The sequence below is a fragment of the Camponotus vicinus genome, unplaced genomic scaffold, assembly GCF_025532165.1.
Source record: "Camponotus vicinus isolate PSW18456_S1 unplaced genomic scaffold, iyCamVici1.0 SCAF_1, whole genome shotgun sequence".
NCBI lineage: Eukaryota > Metazoa > Arthropoda > Insecta > Hymenoptera > Formicidae > Camponotus > Camponotus vicinus.
In genome coordinates this window covers 29,550,731-29,572,686 of record NW_028141945.1, presented here as the reverse complement: position 1 = coordinate 29,572,686, position 21,956 = coordinate 29,550,731, and the positions used below count along the sequence as shown (strand labels likewise).

At 36.1% G+C, this 21,956-nt stretch overlaps 1 protein-coding gene across 5 annotated transcripts in view; it reads right to left on the bottom strand.

Moving 5' to 3' along the window:
• Svp (COUP transcription factor 2) overlaps nt 1–21,956 on the bottom strand; it is a 315,105-nt gene that overhangs the window by 147,034 nt on the left and 146,115 nt on the right. For all 5 annotated transcript variants that reach the window (XM_083106213.1, XM_083106143.1, XM_083106065.1 and 2 more), the window contains one exon: nt 18,899–19,171. The gene's annotated coding sequence lies outside the window, so the exon portion shown is untranslated. The remainder of the gene's footprint in view (nt 1–18,898; nt 19,172–21,956) is intronic.

Below are 21,956 nucleotides of genomic sequence, written 5' to 3'. Positions count from 1 at the left end.
TTAAAATAATTAAATTAGTTGCTAAATAAAAAAGCATCGCAAAACTTTTAAAATTTGCATATGGAAAAAGAAGACATATTTTCTTCTTTTGTCCAGAAGTAGCCAAGCGAAATCGACGAAGATCCAATCCCGGATCAAGAGACGAAACGGTACGCGATAATGTCCTGGTACAGGGCCCATCTTTGCTTTCCCTTATCGCGCTCCCGTTTCTTTCCCGTTCGGCTGCATCTCCCGGCCGTTAAATATTCAAGGGAACCATTCCGCTGCTCTCTCGCTGTATCGTGAGAGGCCTACACCCCGACTGGCAACAATGAAAACGGTTGCATACTAACCACCCACACGTTAATCGTCAATCCTGTTAACGTCGCCGACAGGGCGGGCGCCTCTCCCGTGCCGAGGGATCATCCCTTAATCCGTTCATTCGCATCTCTGCAGCCCCTGAGAGCCACCTACACCCACATGTACTACGAGCGAGTAGCTTCGAAACTTGCACCCCAATGTTCGTCGCATCCCTCTTTGTGTCTCTCTCTCTCTTTCTCGATCCCAATCTGCAGTTTTCTCCTTCCATCTCTGGCTCTGTGGCCCCTCACCCCTGTTCTCCTTCGGCGTGCAAGCGCGTACGCGCAAACGCGTACCATGACATCGACAATTCGTATTATTCACGCAATCTCGCGTGTATACAGAAGTGCTCTGAAACACTTGCCGAGTTCTTTGCTTCAATTCAAATTGAATTTTTCCAGAATGATAAAGAATGTTGATAGTTTTCAAGTTCTAAGTGATTAAACATACATGTGAATAGTAGTTTTACAAAATAAATTTTCGTAAACATTTAATAAATTTATATCAATTATACTTGGTTTTAATTTCTATTCGCGATTTATCGAGACATTTAATTTAAACAATTATATTATTATACTTATATATTTGTCTTAAAAAATTTAATTTAAAAAATTATATTGTAATTAAATTTAAAAAATTATTATATTATATATATTATTAAAAAATTTTATAAAAAAGACACATTTAATAAAACTTTCGTTATGTTTAAACAAATTTTAAAGCAGCTTATTCCGAATAAATAAAAATTCTTTGCTGTTTAAAAAAAAATTTGAAATAGTCTTTATTATCGATACCTTAAAAAGATATTACTAAGTAATAACTTTTTATTAAACACCTCATTGCGGTTCTATACGTTCTGTATTTAGTTATAATCGATCGCGACTGAAACCTGAGTGCATTTTCTAAAGGCCTAACGTCTAGGGATGATTTTACAGGAGATCGGGATGTATTGTATAACGATGTATAAAATCAACGACGTCGCATGCTATCGATTTCCTACGCTAAGAGCATCACGTTGCCGCAAAGAATCGATTCCGGGTGCCGCTAAAACTCGCAGGTGAAGCGAGACATCGGCTTGGAAAAAAGGAGGATCTCTTCACGCGCTGCAAACGGCCCGCGACGGGTCAGTCCGTGATGAAATGCGCAAGCAAGTCATCGGGCCCTGTGGACCGCGCGCGCGCGTTTCGATCCCCGGGATCCATTCAACGCGACCTCCGATACGAGGAGACGAGGATCGGGAGGGAAAAAAAGGAGAGGGGAGAGAAAACGGGGACGCGCCTTAATAAACACGTCTTACAAGAACGCCGGAGTGCATAACCTGCACGAGCTAGAAACCGAGAGAGCAAGAATAGATATGCCCTTTCTCATTCTTCTTTCTATTCCGCCTCTCTCTTCTTCTCTCTCGACTCTCCTTTCACCGGGTAACGCGGAACACAATGGATAAATGAGATTTTTTGCGAACGATTGAGATCCGAGAGCAGGAAGAAGAGAGTGACGGTCGGGATAGAGAGAGGGAGGATGTATCGGGGGGAGGGCATCATTGTCTCCCCGGGGAGAGACCGAGAGTGTACCGATGATAGGGTGCATCCCCCGGGAGCGAGGGCTCGAAGAAAGGGTTGACAGGGGAGGCGAAGCTTTTAATACTTGCGGTACCGTCCTGCCATTGTCGATAAAACGCATCAGCTGGATTACCATAAGTACGCCATGCCGAAAGAAAGAGAGAATGAAAAAACAAGAAAGATCGCCTTTACGCTTATTAAAGAAATATCTGGCCGATCCAGCGATCGCGCGAGATATCCAAATAACGATTCGCTCGTTCATAATTTTTAAAGTAAATTACTTGCTTTCGTTAATTCTCGTTACGGAGATGAAAAATTTGGCTGCAAATAAAGACAAGAATAAAGAAAAAAATTTGATAATTAATATCTAATCATGTCGAAGGAAACTTAATATCTAACGTTAAAAATATATTCATTTTGCTACATTATTTTTAATCTAACACAAATATTTCACGCAATAAAAAATGTATATTTTTTAATTAAAAAATAATCTCGAAAATATATGATGCTTTTTAGACAGCGTAGCCTTTCATGTATTAAATTTTCATGTTATAAGAGTTTCCAATCTATAAAAATTATTTTCTTAATTAATTTTAATTATCAACTATTTTATTCGAAAGAAGAAGAAAGTAAGTCCAAAATTTCTTTTCTCTAACTTATCTTGACTGATAGTATGTTAACATAAACCAATTTATCTGTTTTATTATATAGTAATGCTGTTTTTCATTTAAATGTGTAATAAATACAATAAGTTCCACAAATACTATTTATATAATTAATATATTAATATTACCCCCAATTATACCATTAATGAGCTAAATAAAATTGGTGATATTTCTTGTAAATTTTGATATGGCATAAGCTTAGTGATTAAACAACAATATTTTTCTGCCCATTTTATGAAACCTTGTGAGAAATTTGTATAATACACATATATGTATTATTATATATTATATATATTTTTTTTACATCGATACACTCGTAAATAATAATCAATGCAACGTTATGTATTGCATGCGGGCAATAATAATTTCGTTAGTGTTAGATAAGCGTCACGTTACGAAATGGATATCCCGACCCAGCTCGAGGAACAGATTTAAAAGGACCATGATCCTCGCGCAAGAGTCGGAGACGAGAGTCGAGCGGCCGGTTCTCCTCTTCTCTCTCTCTCTCTCTTTCTTTCTCTTTCAGGATCGCCAAGGATCGAATTCATTCGCTTGGGTCCGTGTGCACGGCTCGTACATCAACCTGTCATAATTAATAGGGCCTTTTTGTGCGCCCCGAGTCTACCCCTGGATCTTAACACTTTGTCTTATACGTGCGATGCAACGTACCGTGCGGACGGGCTATTTATGCTATTATACTATCGCCCGTACAAAAGTCGCGGACGAACGGTGGGAATGGGGGAATTTACGACTGCTCGACGTTCATTTCCGTGTTACAGCCACGCCGGAATGCATCGTGCGTACGCTAGACGACGATCTTTCACGGCGGAACGAAAGATCCTCGCGGGCGAAATCGGAGCGATCTTCCTTAATGGCGAAAAAACGAACAGCGTTCTCTGATCGAATGTCTCACAAGAATTGCAATGCATTTTATATGACTTTTATTGTAAATAAAACGAACTAAATTATACCGAAGCAAGAATACATATGTGCATGGGGGGAAAAGATTTAACTCACTAAATGTTTTAAGAATCATAAGGAAGATTAGTAAAAATATCTAATTTGTTTATCTAATTTAATTATCAATCTTATAAATATACAAGAACTGCATGTCGTAAATATATTTTATCAAGTAATAATTTAATGTAAATATTTATCCTGTCTTTAATAATTTAATATAATTTAATATTTAATTAAATATTAAATTTAAATTAATAATTTATAAAATATAATAATTTATATAATATAATAATTTAATTAATATAATAATATTAATTAAATTATTATATTATATAAATTAATTATATTATTAAATTAATATAATTTATATAATATAATAATTTAATTAAATATTAAAATAAATTAATAAATTAATATTAAATTTAATATAATTTAATATTATTTAATATTAAAACAATTTATATACGTGTGGGGTTGCGTAAACAAATTTTATTCATATATTACTGATATTATTCGTGCGTTAAATAATATTTTTCATTTCAATTTCAATGGAAAAAGTAGAAATAAAAATAATTTTTAAAAAGAGAAATATTCGCATAAAGCAACGTAAATGATTCAAGGTTCAGAAGATTAACTAAAGAAGAATAACATATACAAGAGCTTCTTTATACAAGATACATTTGTGTGCAATTATGAATATATTGCAATTAATCCTATATAAAATTAAACATATAACGACGATCGATCTTTCTCCCCTTTTGGGATAAAATTCGCGAAGTTGATACCACAACAATGGATTTAAATCTTAATTCTCGGATCTGTGTGTGTATGTGTTAAAGCAAACCGTGAAACCGTACTATTATAAATGAAGGTTCCGTGCTTTCCCAGTTTCGAGTTTACAAATTGGCGAACTGCCGACACAACGACAATAACGACGAAGTCGACGACGACGATGACGGCGATAGTGTAAGAGCCCATGGTGCAAGATTTCGACACCGGCGAGAGTCGGGCACGGCTAATTAGGGGAGCCCTCCATGTCATAGCGAGTAAATTAATTAGAACGCTGATTAATGTCGGGATATTAATCCGGGCCCCGGAATCGTACGGCTTCGCGATTTACGAGTGGGGGAAGATCATTTTTATCTCCAAAGTGTTACGAACATCCGTAATTATCAATGTCAGATACATTCAATAAACCGAAGATGCAACTTGTGTGCTAAACGGGCAGTATTTTAGCTATTGCTATCAATTTCTACTCAAATTATTAAACCGGTTATGCAAATTTTGCAAAAAAAAAATATTTCATCTGTACCTAAATTAATAAATTTTTTAAAAATAAAAATTAATAAGACAATTTGAATTTAGCAATCGTACAATCGAACTTGTATTCTCGTATCCTCATGAATATTTCCTCTTCTCGCTTATCTACGCAAGATCCGAGCTGCGAAAGGAAATTACGGACACTGTATACGCGTATCCGCATCCTCGGCTTTATCTCTCAAAAGTAACATGAAAGAGGTGAGACTGCGGGTTTCTCGCACGCTTTTCCTTCACGCCAGCCTCTTTCCTCTTCTTCCTCATCTTTCTTCTCCCGGCACTTGCCGCTGTTCGATGCAACGCGTACGCAGCGCGATCACTGACGGACGTACGGACGTACCGCAATGCGAGGTATAGTACGTACGGTGTTACAGCATGCCATATGCCATATGGCTAATGGCTTCCGCGTTGCTAAGCGTCATTGATAGCACCAGCCGAACCTATAGCGGTGGATCCACCATGCCTGCCCATCTTCGTAGAACCGTGATAGCGTCTCTTGTTAAGCGTACATCCCGGTTTCTCGACGAATAGGACCGAGTCTTATTTTGCCATCAGATATTATCGCAGATACGTTTGCCACGTACGAGTCATCTCGGAAAACGTAATAATAGACGCGATATGTAATATAAGATGTAATGTAAAATAATATATATACGTTATATAACCATAAAGCCATAATAACCGTAAAACGATTAATTATGTGTAATGCTGGTATGCGATTAACTTTCATATCGTTAATTATATATATTACTTAATATATTATACAGGGCGAAAAAAAAGCTCTTGTAGCTTACCTCAAGAGCTTTTCAAAACACTAGAATAAAATATTTTTTCATCGAGTACTTTTCGAGTTATGAGGCTTGGAATAATTTCTTAATTTTTATATAAATCATAAAATATCTAGTAAAATATTCATTTTTCGATTATCTTACCTTAATACTTTTATGTACAAAATAATGAGAGGAATCAATTGGTGTAAAGAAAACACATAATTGTTTCGAAAAAAAAAATATGTAATTGTTAATTGCAAATTACATATTTTTTTTTAAGCTACAAGAGCTTTTTTTTGGCAACAGATAACCCTGACACCCTGTATATATTACTTATGGTAATGTAATATATTATCTAGAAAGAAAAAGAAAAAAAATTTATAACGTTGCCTCATTAAAATAAAATAAAAGTAAGTTATGAATTTCAAATATCATTAAACATCTTGGACAAATATTTATAGAAATATTTTTCGACATATTCGCATTTATTATCAGATACGAACGACGATGAAAAATCTGCAATAATAAATTTCTAAACACTATCTTCCTTAACAGATTTTCTTTTTCAATTTATCACACGGTATCAATACTCTCTTCCGATAGTAAGAGTCGTATAAAATAATCTAATGTGTAATTTTCACGCACGTTGCGTGTCAACTTTTGATCATTAATTTAAATCCGTAATGATCGATTCTAAACTTGCTAGAAGCGGCAATCTCATCGAGGCTTGACGTCACGAATATTTTCGCAAATCATCAAATGTACAATCGTTTCTGTAAATCTAATGATTGCAAGTCTTTCAGTCCTCAGCCGCAAGCTTATTACGTAAATCGCCAAGCGTCGATCGCAAAGTACTCTCGCGATGAGCAACGATCCGTGGGAAAGATCGTAGAAACTGTCGTCCACTTTAATCCCTATCGTTTGTTGCTATCTATGGGCCGGTTCGAGCTCTATGCGCTTCTATTGACTCGCGCCGCGGTTAAACGTCAAGTTGGACGATACTATTCGCGCCGACTTCTCACGAACGAAACCGCGGTGTCATCTTCCTCTTCGGATTCCTCGACGACGTGTAACAATGAGCGTCGACGCGATGCGACGCGAGTAGGGTTCGATCGCGCGTTATTTTCGGGCCCGACACGGCCAGCTACAACTTCCGCCGCCTTATCGGATGCGCCAAATACATTATTGTGCATTGCATTGTAATCGAGAAAATATAAGTTACAGAATAAAATTTTTCAGCTGTGTGAAATTCGTAAATATATATACGTATATACAGGGTGGCCCATTTTAATCCATCCAGTCGAATATCTCGAAAACCAAGCCCGGGAGAGAAAAATGTTTCAGACAAAAGTTGTTTGGTTTCGAGGGGGCCATAAGATGGTACCATTGGTTTGACCTTGAAGAGTCATTTGAAGGTCACGTGAAGGTCACTTCAATTTTTTTAAATGGAACACCCTATATATTTTTGCACATTCTTGTAGCTCATCTCGAGAGCTTTCCAAAACACTATAATTAAGTTAGTTTTCATTAAGTACTTTCCGAGTTATGAGGCTTGAAATCATTTCTTAATTTTATGAACCGTAAAATATCTTGTAAAATATTCATTTTTCGATTATCTTACCTTAATACTTTTATGTACAAAATAATGAGAGGAATCAACTGGTAAAGAAAACACATAATTGTTTCGAAAGAAAAATGCAATTGTTAATCGCAAATTACATTTTTTTTTTCGAAACAATTATGTGTTTTTCTCTTCCGGGCTTGGTTTTCGAGATATTCGACTGGATGGATTAAAATGGGCCACCCTGTATATGTACACATTCATAGAATAATTTGAATGCATGGTAAATCTGCATAACAATAAAAATTATATGTTTAATTGTTGAAAGTTACATGTTTAATTTGGACTTTTTTTTTAGACAAGCAATGCTGCAAGTAGATATCAAGAGATTTTTTTTCTTTTATTTCATATTCATGTATCTCCACCTAATCAGCTGATTATTTATTTTCCCATTTTTGTCTTTCATCTTAGAAAATTTGAAAAATAAAATTCATCTCGAGAAAGCCACATTCATGATTCTGAATGTTCGTAAACTTATCCATGGAAAAAAATGAATTTTCGGGCTTATACCCTTCTTGTCAGATCTATCGGCACGAGGAGCATAACCGTCGCGCGCTCAGTGACAGCCGATCGTTTCCTGGTATAAATATGCAACGTGTCACCCGGGGGGTCAGCAGCTCGGATTCCTCGATGGTCGGGTGCACATGCACATGCGTGCATATTCCATGGACGGGCCAAGAAAGAAAGAGAGAGAAAGAGAGAGAAAAAGAGGGAGAGAGAGAGCGCACGCGTTCGCACAGTCGCGCCGGCTAAACACGTGTGCATATGTGTATTGTATATGTGTGTGCATACGTTAATCCTCCACAATGGGATCCTCCACAATGGCCTTTGTCCGTCGCGCTCGTGAAAAGAAATGAAAAACGAGAGACTCCTCTCTCGCCGGTTCCTTCTCGCTGGAATACGTGCGTGCGTGAGTTCGTCCTTCTACCATGCTTTTCTATATGCACCTTTTTGTATTTCCTCCAGTTCAGCCATTTTTCATATTTGTCGCTATTTCGTTATTATGATATTAGTGCAAAACATGATAAAACTTTTATCTCTATCATTGACGTATTTTTACGTACCTATTCCTTATTTCCTACACATTTGCCTTTCTTAGGAGATATTGATTTAACTCTTCTTTCTTCTTTTTTCTTTAAAAGAACCTAATTTATTTTATTTTATTTTTCTCCTGTTTTTATTTTCGCTTCTTTATGTGATTATTTTTTCTTTGCATTAATATTTTAATAATACATTTTATTAATTGATAATTTATTTTAAATTATAATTAAATAATAAAGAGATTGTTTCTTTTCTAAAATCAAATCACTCGAATTGAATAGCAAATAGCTATAACTATACTTATTTATCTTACTAGATTTAATTGTTGCCTGATTACACACTAAATCGTCGCATCTTCTGAGCGCAATCAAACAGTTCAAAATAAAAATTCCAACTCTAGCAATTTCATTCTAGCAATATTTTGCTCGCCGGAATAAAAAGCGATAGTTCTGTCTCTTTCTCTTGATACAGGATCTAAATAAACTTCGCTCGCTCATTCGTTCAATCTGCTTCTCCTCTGCGCCCTTTCCCTCCTGGCCCTTCAATCGCATGGATGAGGTTGAGGGCGAAAAAGCGGACCGTATGTGCACCAACGGTTTTTAGAGCTCGAACGAAACGCGGTAATAGAGTCGCTCGCCGGCGGCGAATCATCGACTGGAAAATCGGTCCCGGGCCGGCTCCTACTCGAACTCGCGACAAAAACGGTCGTGGAGCTTGTTCCGAGTTCCGCAATGTCACGCAGCCTGAAGAGAAAGAGAGAGAGCGCCGAAGAACGAAAAAATTTCTCGCGGATCGTCGTGGGATAGTCGACCGGCCACGATAATTTCGAAGGGACCCTCGTTCATCTTGGTCTCGCTCTAATTGCGTTCGACCCTTCGACGATCCTCGATCAATGGACAGATTCGTGACAGATGAGTACACGTTCGTCGTCGCGAATCGATATTTCAAACTTTGAGAGTGCATTAAACTCTTCGCAATTATGTCTCGTGAGCATATCATTTACTTTCGCGGCTGAAAAAAATACAATTACGATGTAATCATGTTTTAATAAAAATTACGCGTTTAATTTAATTTATTTTCAATTTTATCCATTTCCAAATTTGCTATAATTAAATTTGTAAAAATAGTTTCTCGGTAGACGGATATTTTTTTAGAAAGATTTATTATTAAATTTTTATTAATAATTCGTAAAAATTATTTTTCTGCTATATTTATCAATGTTTTGAATTTTAGCAATATAATAATGAGAAGTAAATTTTAACGCATAAAATGTAATATACAAAATTACTTTATATAGCCATTTTTATGAAAAGTTAAATTGATCTTGGTAAAAATAATTTGACAACTAAACTCTGTCATTATAATCGATATAAATCTTATCAGATGTTTGTTATTTTAAATCTTCTCTCTCGAATATTACATATTTATTTCTTTATAAATAAATATAAATTGTTCAATTATTCTTTTTATGATGTTACACGATAAAAATTATTTTATATAACCATTTTTAATGAAAAGTTAAATTGATCTTGATAAAAATAATTTGATAACTAAACTCAGGTGTTTGTTATTTTAAATCTTCTCCCTCGAATATTACATATTTATTTCTTTATAAATAAATATAAATTGTTCAATTATTCTTTTTATGATGTTACACGATATATCCAGAAAGGACACTAAAGATAGTTGCTTAATGGATTACGTTCGATCCTATTCTGTAATAGTTTTTCACAAAAAAAGAAAATCCCTGCTTCGGCTAATAGGTTCGATTCGTCAAAGCGAGACCGCCACGCAGTCGAGTAGAAGCATAATGACGAGAAATACGTAATGTCTGGCTAATTGAGTTCGATAATAGGACGGCAATCGACGGTGCCAATAATAGCCAGAAACGGATTTCTAGCGTCGCTGTTAATTCGAGGAAGATCTCCCGTTGGCGAAGAGGAAGAAATCTCTCTCCGACTTTCATTAGCCCGTCAAGAGATCGTACCGGCAAAGGCGTTAATCTGGCAGAATTAATCCGACTCCGGTCGGATGCTTTCCCTCGATATGCCACGAACAACGAGAACGCGAATCCGACCCTCGATTCCGCGAGCTCTCCTCGACCCTCTCTCAGCTTGATATCGGTTCAAAGTGAACGCGCACGAAGGGAGACTCTTCCATCTTTTGTCGTGAAACGTCCCGCCTCGTTTGTAAACGCTCTGTCGTGATACTTTAATTAACCGCGGAACGAACCCCCATTTCCAACAGGAATCCTGCTATCGTGGCTCATGGCCTTCGATAATATGTACCTAGCGCGTTAAAAGTTTTCGCGAGTCATGTGTAATTATCTCTCATTTTTATGAATACAATATTGCGTCAAATTGATCGAACTAATTAAGGATTAAGCTTATTAGGATCAATCAATAGCAATTTTAAAAGATAAAATTCTGCAAAAAATCTAATATTATTATTATGTCAATAAAATTTAATTTTTAAAGTAAAATTAAAATTATTCTTATTACATGTAATTATGTTATATAAATCTAATCATAATCAGTCAATTAAAATTTGTAGGAAGTTGAGAAACATTAATATTAGATATTAATATTAGACATTAATATTAGATTATAATAGATAATTTTTATATTAGATTAGAGACATTAATATTAGATTATAATAGATAATTTTTTGTATGCGTTGATATTTTGTAAATTAGTTTAAAGAAATAAACTCTTGAAACTTGATGCAAACTTTACGGAACACCCTATAAGCTCGAAGGATTCGCTTTCCCGATAATACGATCAGAATAAAATTTCCGGCAAGACGCTGATCGCTACAGTGCTTCACTATAGCCGGCGGCGAAGGCAAGTTTCCCAGGCAGCGAACGCATCGGGGAGCGGGCGCGTCTCGATGATTTTATTAGCCGGTAACGGTGCCTAATTCGACGCAAAGCCGCTAATCCGGCAGAATTAATCCGTCCTCGGTCGGTCGCTTGCCATCAATGTGTCGTCGCGGCGCGGCGCGACGATAGGGGTGGACGTAACATCCCCCGGATGTCGGAGCAGACCTCGATTATCCGCAGCCTCTCGAACCCTCTTCTCCCGCCGACCGTCATCTACCCCGGGCTACCACGTTACGTACGCACTCACGCACGCGAGCACGCGTGCAAACTCGTCTCCGTCAAGTTCCGAACGAGTTTGTCGAAGCCCCGCTCGGTCGCCTCCCGACAACGAGACAACAGACAGAGAGAGAGAGAGAGAGAGAAAGAGAGGCAGAGAGCGAGAAAGAAAGAGAGAGCCTCTTCAGAGATCTCTCCTGCGTATCCCCGCGGATGCCGCAGGATGTGGCGAATGCGGTGCCCGGGGTGAGACCTGCCACAATGCTCCAACCCCGAGAACGATGTCGCGTTGCTACGGTGACGAGCGCGGGAGGAGAGTCGCGGCGCGCTATTCGCGACGCGCGATCGAGGTGCATTATTAAAAGCCGAACGAGTACTTTGTAACGAGTTAAATGTGGCCGGCGTTCGCACCCTCGGCACCCCCGCCACGGCCGGTGTTACTTCGCCCTCGACCATGTGCACGACGGATATCTCTCGACATTAGTGAGGTGTATGTGCAATCATCCCTGGTTTACGTATGTGCGGAACATTTTTTTTCATCGTCTTCGCGAGATTGAAAGAAATGATGCCATTTATTTGAAAGTAGAATACGCGTTATAATTTTTTTATTAATGAAAGTAAAGCCTTTTTATTCGCTATTATTTATTATTATTATCAATTATTAATTATTAACATTAATTATTATTATCATCAATGCAGAAGATAAATCAAACAAAAATGTAATTCAAAATAATTTTCTAAAGATTTATTTCAAGTGAATGATTACAATAACTTCTTTTAATCTTGCGAAACTTTAATTTGCAATGAGATAGAACCCCATGACGATTACAACATAAAATATTAGCGTTAAAATTACAACAGATTTGATGGAACCTGCATAGAATCGTCACATTTAATAATAAAAGGAGACTCATCTTGCTAAGATACCGCGGAAATAACGTTAGCCACCTACTCCCGTAATCGATCCATCGCTTCTGAACGCGCGCTCGTTCTTATATGGCGTCCCAATTACAGGCTCCACTGGCTAGAACGTTAATGATTTCATTTCATAAAATAATAGGGGTACCTTTCTCCTTTCGCAACGTCATTTGCTTTACGACCGAGCGGATCAATTCGCCGACATATGCGCGCAATAAAATGTCCATTGGAATCCGAGAACGGATTACCACAGGCGTCGAGACGGCTATTCGGTATATCCGTGTCGCTCGACATTTTCGAGATCTTGTTTTTACAATTGCACATGCAATGTGAAAGCACAGTGTATTAATTCTAAAGGTGTTAATGCGCTATTATTTTTTTTAAATTATTTCTTATCCTAGAATAATTATTTCGAATGAAGATTACTTGCTTTAAAAAGACAAATAATTTAAATACAAATTTCATATTTTTTTATTTTAATATTGTACACCTCGTTTTTACGATGTATTTTTAACGACACCATATATTGCACCCCTATCGATTTATCTACCGAATTACTTTGATTGGTTTCGCTGTTTTATTATAACGCGAAACAAGAGTATAATAAAGTATCTATTCTGAAAGAAACAGAAAACAAAGATTGATTCTATCGAGACTTCTAGATCGACTTTCTCCTCCAACTTTAATCCCATGACACCACAATGATACGTCATATAATGTCGCACATCCACGATGACGACCGAGTACGATGCACCCGCAAAATTACTCCCGCACAATTTTATCGTTGCCGTATAATTTACAGGGACGGGCGAGCCTTTCGCGCGGCAACGAACAAGGGAAACGTCGCATATCGCGTTTTACTCGACTCCTCTCGCGTTGTAAATTCACGAGAAGCAGCCATGCGTCCGGCTCGACAATGCGCTCGAGTCTCCGTTTGCTCTCCGGCGCGGAAAACGCACAAATACGCTGCCATACTTGAGGCTTATTGCGATATAAAGCCAGTATCGCTGCATTTCCCACAGTCGAGAGAAAATTTTGTCTAAAACGATTAGTTCTGGACGGTAATATCTGTCTCGTACATATACACGCCTGTATTTCATGGCCTAAATCGATGATAAAAATTTACAGGAAGAGACCGTATTTGAACCTTTCTTCCCATCTTAATTATTACAAAAAAGTAGAATACCGCAAGATAAGATCTCTCCAAGTGTGAGGGTGTATTATTTAAAGAAATAGTGCCGGTAAATTATAGAACCACGTATAATTGGTCCAATTATTAGTCGAGTAATAACGGTAAATATATCTGCTAATATAGTCATTATTTTCACGCGCTGATTTCACGGCTACATCGGAGAGAGAAGCATCGCGATCGCGAATAGAGCTCCATTCGCTCGATGGTCGCAAATGCAAAAAGCCATCGAAGCAATAGCAATCTATAAATTCATACGGCGCAAAGGATGGTAATACGTTATCGGCGGACATTAGTAAATGAGCAAAGTAAATAACAACGTCAATCCGCGCAGCGCTCGTATTAAGGTACTGCTCGGTAACGAGATCTCGATGGTGCGCAAGAACGAACGAACGAACGAAGCTGGGGGGACCGCGTATGTATAAATTGGCGTAAGAAGCCTAAGCAGCGCAATGTAAACGATTTTACGACGACGTGTTGGCCGGATGTAAACCACTTAACCGAAGGCAAATTGACTCTACCGGGGCGCAGCTCGATTGGCGAGAAATCGATTATGGTTTCATTTTATTGGTCATTATAACACGAGGACCAGACCTGACGCATTTCCGAGAGCACGCTGGAGAGAAATCCCGTCCTCCTCTCGTTATTTGTCCTCGCTTATTGCCGCAAAACGCGTCGTCCAAAGAAATTTCTACGTCATAACGGGAATTTCTCGACGCGTTAATTTGTCCCACATTCTTATATATGTATTTCCGCATCTTCCATAATAAATCGGAACGAAAAATTCCATATTTTTGTCATATCCATGCCCTTATTTTTTTTATTAATTTGAATAATCTTCGTAATGTATTTTTGCTTCAAATAAATAATTTGTCTTTAATTTTTTTTAAATTTTGTTACGAGAAATAATGTTTTTAATTATTTTATAAATTAAATTAATTTAAACGGCGTTTATGTTATATTAAAAATAATATGGATATTAGACACTTCTTTTAAACATAAAACAATATTTATAATATTTCTGCCCCTTAATATTTATATAAATATAATTTTTCATCTTAAAGTAAATGAAGCAATAATTTATAATGAGTTAACTATAGAAACAAAGCAGTCTTTCTTTCTCTCTCTTTTCAATTATTTCTTTCAAAAATTATAACGATAAAAGCAAAATACTAAAAAGTAGTTTTATTCACAAGTGGAGTTTGTTTCATGATGTGCGATTTAAGCGGATTCCAAGATGGTACGTATTCTGTCTCTTAATTTCTCTCTTTCTCTTTCTCTATCTCTAGATAAAATTAATAAAACAATACTCCATTATCGGGTGGTGTTTCAGTAGGAGCGCTGAGAATATCAATCTAAGGAATCACTAGGAATCTTGCGGACGCGATGCCCCGCGAATAAATTATTTTGCACTCCACGATAGCAATCACTGTGGTATTCATGCGACGCGAACGACGAAATTACTGTCGCCGTTTGCAATCTGTTTTCTCATCGGTGCTTTTCTCTTCTGCGTCTTTTTATTATCTAGCTATATAAAACTAATTTTCAAAATTACATATTTACATTTTATATATTTATCTATAATTATTATATGCGACTTATATATGTTTAATATTCTTATAAGTGTAATATGACGTCGATATAAAAAATACAAAAGAAAGATTTTATATCTTTTTTTAACTTATGTCTAAAAATCTATAAATATAAAATTAAAATGCTTCAAATAATATGTGCCAATATAACAAAAATTGAGTAACTATTAATGTTACTATTATAAAAAATTTGTATTAATAGCGACACGTAATAATTTTTTTCACGTAAACAATATACAAACAGATTATTTATTAAAAAATATTTCGACATAAACATGTAAATACGGTGTAAATGGCACGATTCAGAACAGAATTTTAGCATTAAGCTTTAAGCTATTGATCCAAAGTTCGGGGCAAAAGCCGAGACCCGGACCCTCCATTGAACAAACTGAAATACTTGTCACGTGTGGACATAAATAACTCGGATGTCGATAAATGTATTAAAAACTCGCGAACCATAGCTTTATTTCATTCGTGATATCGAAAAATGAAAAATAGAGAAACGGGAGGGGGAAGTGAGATTGGCAATGTAAAAATATTGTTTACACTCAAATATTATTTTAAACTTCAATAGGGGAGCACTTTTAATACATATAGTAGGCATTGTAAATGATAAAAAATAGATGCATAATCATAAAATTAAAATAGTCGTTTAATAAGAGATTTTTTAGCTTTTATAAAAAGAGAGAGAATATTGAACATAATTAAATATTTTTTTATTCGTTATTAAATAATATCTATTAAAAAAATTGTATATATTAAAGAAATTTAATATTAAAATTAAATGTATTAAATTTTTTTAATAATATACTAATAAATTAATATTAATAATTAATAATTAATAATTAATAATTTTACTTTTCCAATGTAATATAAAATCATACGTGTCTTGGATACTTCTATTTTCTTCAAGGCGTCTTCCGCATATCTGATATATAATATAACATAGACATGCCAATCATTATAGAGAGGATAAGTAAAATCAAAGTTGCACGTGTCGCACGTAATCTATATGGAAATTCGACACGGAATAACTTTCACCGCAACGATCACCGAATTCCATTCGGAATTCGGCCGCAAAGATTTTATGCACAAATGTCTGCATAAAACGGAAACATAAAGCGGAAGCGGAAATGAATCCCGCAAAGTTGTCGACCGCACGCGGTTGGCCTTGAGAAGTCTCAGGTTTGGAACACGTTTATGTGTACGTGTGTGTGTGTGTGTATGTGTGTTCTCGCATGTGTTCGTGCATGTCCTGCTCTCTTCTGCAACTATATGTAATACATACTTATCTAATACCTATGAAAGTGCATGGACATAGTCTAGTGATATATGTATAAATCGGACCTCGCATCTTTCCCTTTTGCTCTCCTCTCGATGGTTCCTTTCCGGCAAACGACCCTTCCCGCAAGACGAATTCAGATTTTCCCAAATTTTGTTTAAAATGTTTATGAACCGTGTCCGGCGAGAGGGGTCGGACACCGCAAGTCCGGGAGTCCGCAAGCATGAGTTAGGAGGCAAGGGAAACGGAGCGAGGGGTCGAAGGGATGAGAAGCTCTCGAGAGGAGCTCTCGTTCGTCCCAAAAGTTTACGCAGCCGGACCCTGAGATCGGAGAGCCGAAGGTTCCCATATCCTGTGTCGCACGGAGCAGTAAATCTCGCTAGGACGCAAATAAAATTCCTCGCGCGGGGGGCCGCCGGAACGGAAGGAGTGTGTGATCAGCCTACCATCGGTAACTTTACGAACGGCGACGCGGTCAACGGCCCGGAAACCCCGAATCGCCGATTCGATTAATAGAGCGGCAAGATCGCAACGTTCTTCAAATGGCTAGCATAATGGAAACAAATGCATAAATTTAAATGGGCAAAGATTTAAGCGCTTTCGTATAAAATATTCAGAGAAATTAATAAATATCGTAATTCTTTTTGTTTCACTTCCAATAATTTAAAATAATTTCTGGAAACAAATATTTATATATCTATAATATTATTACTCTATATTAAATATAAATCAGGTAAGGATGTTATTCAGAATATGCAAGTGCTCTCAATTATAATTTATTCTAAACTGCATTTTTTTATTTTCAATAATTGATACATATTTATACACTCTGTCAATAAGATTGCTTGCCTCTTGCATTCTAGAGAAGTACATAACGCTAGTTAACACCCCGCTGCGATCTGTAGTGGGTGTGTTGTGACACCCAGAGCGGAACAAACAAACATCGTGTCCGTTCGGTCGAAGGGTACCATACGATTGACCATCGGCGAGATCTCGAGACCGCAACTTTGCCGAGCACGCTCCCTCCTTGTCGCCCACGTTGTTTCCTCTTCCTGCAGTTTCCGACATATAAAGAAAGGGAGAGAGGCCGCCCCTTAAAAGTTTCGACCGCGACGCTAAATAGGAAACGATACACTCTCATGATCCGACTCGATTCCCGCTTTCCTCTCCTTTTCAACCGCCCTATGTCCCTTTCCTCTCCCCCATTCTCTTCCGCGACATTAGGTCCGAGACAACGGTCGTTTCTATATCCCGGGACTCTCGAATTCGAAGTCGTTCGTTCCGGCACGAAGGACGATATGGCGCGCGATGAATGATAATGCGTGGCCCTTAAGATTAAATCGCAACGACGAACGAGAAACGGCGGGTACAAGATCGCGAGTACAAGATCGGGTCGTTTCGCAAGCGTAACTTATCACTTATTGTTAGCTGAATTGCGTCACGTTCACTGTCGACCGGCAAAAAATTGGTAACTAGCAGTATCAGTGGAGATATAATTAGATGGTCATCCGCGTTCTCATAATAATATTTGTTATTATGAACTGCGTCCATGTTAATTTTTATCTAAATCGATTCAAATCCCTCTCTTTGTCTCTCTTTCTAAAGATGTCAAACGCAAAAAATTAAAATTGAAAATTAAAATTAAATTAAAATAAAAATTAAAATTGACAAGTAAAACTAATCATATATGTTGCTTATGTTTAAAAAAACGCATTGAAGAAGAAAAAACTTAAATTGTGTTTATTGAATTGTTAGGAGATCTAATTCCGATTATTTAAAAGAATAGAAGATATAATAACATACGTTATATTTATCGATTATTATAATAATATATTATTTAACTAATAACATATTATTTAATTTTGTATATTCAATTTTCTCATTTATTCAAAATTAATAATAGAGCTAAAATTATTTGAAATTAATAACAATTCCTTAAAACTCTGTTAAAATATAATTATTTTAATAAAATTAAAATTATATCTGAAGCGATAGTTTAATCAAATTGTACCAGTCATTGAATATATGAATAACTGTCGGAATATAACAGTTTATGATTTATACCAATTTCTAAATAAAACTACTCATGCATAATTACAAAGTTTTTTAATTTCAACTTGCTTTTAGAATTAACTGTTTATATTCACGTTGCGAGACATCCGCATGCACATGTATTAATTTAAGTTTTTTTCTCATAAATAACTCCTCAAATTAATCTAAAACAAAGCAAACGAGGTTTTCCCATATTCTCAAAATACTCGCTTATAAAAGCAACAGCGATAATCGAAGATGCGATAGAAAAAACGTTTCAGCGTGTCAACAAGCGTTCAACGCGACAGTATCAACGGCATGCTCGTAATTAATGCGATAAGCGAACGAGCATAAGCGCAGAAAATTCTGCTTGTGTTTTTAGGCGGCCAATCTCTTTACGTAAGCATCGCGTGAGCTTGGAAACATCGAGCATATACGAGAGAATCATTTAAATTTAATTGAACGAAACTACGCGGACTTATGTTTCTCTAATGAAGTATAAATTGTATTTACATACCCCATAGTTGCTCCTTTGTCGCTCGATGACTGCCCAGTTCTCCTCTTCCTCCTCCTCCTCTCTTCCTCGTGCATTACTTCTCCTCCGTAGCACTCACGGCACTCGCGAAAACATGATTAATTACGATCGCGCGACACTTGACGGCACTCCCGATGCGAATTTAATATACATCGCAAAACGACGCGAAAACTATAATCGCACAAAACAACGATACGTTCGACACTCGAGGATCACGTAGCCAAACTCGCACGTAGTTTGTCATAGCAACGCTACCTGTAAACAAATAACAGAATTGGGAAAGTTACTTTATAAAAGTAATTAGTTACAGTTACAGTTTTTTTAGTAAAAAATGTAATTAGTTACAGTTACAAGTTACCGATTCTGAAAAGTAACGCGTTACAGTTACAGTTACTTAAAAAGTAACGAGTCGTTACTTTGTAGTTACTTCCTTGGAATGGAAATAAAAATATTAAATCTGCACGCAGTAATAAAAATTTAATGACAATCTTATAAGGTATTAATTTAATTCTTGCAAATTATAGGGAATTTTAGAATGGCATTCACTTTAAAGAGAGAAATATATATTTTATTTTAATTTAAAAACAGCTGAATAAAAACAAAAATTTTTATTTAATGTGAAAGAAAACTTGTAAAAAATATAATTTTATTGCATCGCTCTTATAATTTCATTATTTTAAGATAGATAGTATATGTATATAATTAATCTTTACTTTTTTACTATATTTTTTATATATGTGTATATATATACATCACGAATAATCCAAATTACAAATATTTATTACTATATTTTTTTAGTTAGTTTTTTTAATGTTTAAAATATTTATTAATAAAAAATGGGAGCATATGCATTGGATCATAAAGTATCGATAAAAGCGTTTATGCGCAAGTGCAAGGCGGTCCAATACGATTTGCAAAGATTAAAAAAAATATATATATATATATATTTTTTAAATCTTTATATATATAATATATATATATATATATATATATATATATATATATATATATATAAAGTAACTATTAAAGTAATTATTAAATTAGTTACTAGTTACCGAAAATATGTAACTGAGTTAAGTTACAGTTACAAATTGAAAAAAAGGAACGAGTTAAGTTAGAGTTACCTAAAAAAAGTAACTATAACTGTAACTTCGTTACAAGTAACGAGTTACTTCCCAACCCTGACAAATAAGATACATATTTTAGAGCAATCTTATTATCTTACTTTATAATGAGTGATGAAACACATGAATGATGTAAATATGCAAGTTAAAACTATAAAAATGGATATCCGCGAGTTGCAACATTCTAAAAATTAATAGGTTATGTTGATTGTTCATGCGACAGATTTTGATTGAACGAGTCTTGCGAAATATGCGTTTCAACCAATTACGATTACGAATACAAGCGTTGAATGTATGATACGCGATTGGTAAATATTACAATGTGAAGATTACAAACGATTATGCTTACTAATTAAACAGATGCGTCCGTGATGCGTCGTGATGTTGTCCGAATCGGAATCGATCTGCCTCGCGGCGTTTCGATAACGATCGAAAAATTTGAAACATCGGCAACTTCACTCTAATACCGCGCGATACTAGACAGGCTAGACGGGATAATTAATAGTTATTTAAAACTCCGAAAAGACGTAATATTCTCTATGCATGATACAATTCAAACGTATACATAAATAATCTCGCGAAATCAATGTATTTTTTCTACTCTGGATAAATATAACCCATGTAAAATATCTGCTTCACAAGTAGCTTCTATTATTAATGACTGTCATATTCGAGGCTGTTATTAATGATTGTCATATTCATTAACACGAGTCGTTAATCACTAGTTATAATAATCATACAGAATGTCCGCGTTTAGCATATTTCGATACATAATTGCCACGATCGCGTTTAGAGGAGCAGAGAGAGCTACAATCCGCTACCTACGAACTACGCCGGGCGAATAATAACAAGGTCACCGCATGTAATCAGCTGAGCGCCGAGCGCGATGTGTCGTACGCTGTATTGATAAATTCCATTCTATTATGAGATATTTATTATATTCTTATGATAATCATGAATACGTATTTTCTCTTTCTCTTTTTTCTCTCTGTTTCTTTTCTGTACATTAATTTCAATAGATTATATTATCGCGTCACATACATGAATGTTACCACCTTGTTATGAATACAAAGAAATCAGTTGCTATTCATTTCATGAATAATATACTTTCACGTGAAATCATGCAGATTGATATAATCGGTGCGGTTGATTAATCAAAAACATCGTCGGTTTATATAGTAAGAGATTTGCAAGAATAAGATGATAAAGAATTAATGAAAGATTATTATATAAAAATTTTGCGATTATAGCTTGTATTCGTAGTTTTATATATTTTGTTGATTCTATTTATCATGACACCTCATTAAATAGAAAGATAACTCGTTAATTCTTTAATTATTTCAAAATATAATAATCTGTTTCTTGAAAAACTTGAAAAAAATTAATCTCTAGGTTTAATTTTTTTAATTGTAAGATTATGTGTGATATGTAAGTTCTTAAAAAATTTAATCACTATTAAACCACTATAACACTGAATTTCTTTAGTTTCACTATCTTTATAGCTTAAAAATTTATTAATCGTTGAGACGATCGTCTTCGTCGAGACCGAAGAAAATCGTTCAACCAAGAACGTCTAACTGGCAGAAACAGCCGTTTGTGACCTCGGACCAACCCTGTGACCTTAACAGGGCTTTCGATGACTTTCTCGGCCGGCCCGTGATGCGCGACACGTTACACACGTTTCTCTCCGCGGGAATCCCAGGGATCCGGACCGGGACCGGGGGATCGGGAAATCGAGTTTTCTTGATAATCAAAATCCAAAAGCGAGTTTCGCCGACCTCGAATACGGGGTACAGGCCGATGTCGCTTCCGGGACGTTTCTCCTAGAGAAAACTAGTTCTCTCGTCGCGGGACTCTCGCCCGCTTCTCTCGTAATTGCCATAGTCCTTACGTGCTGGACACTGTCCACCTTTTAG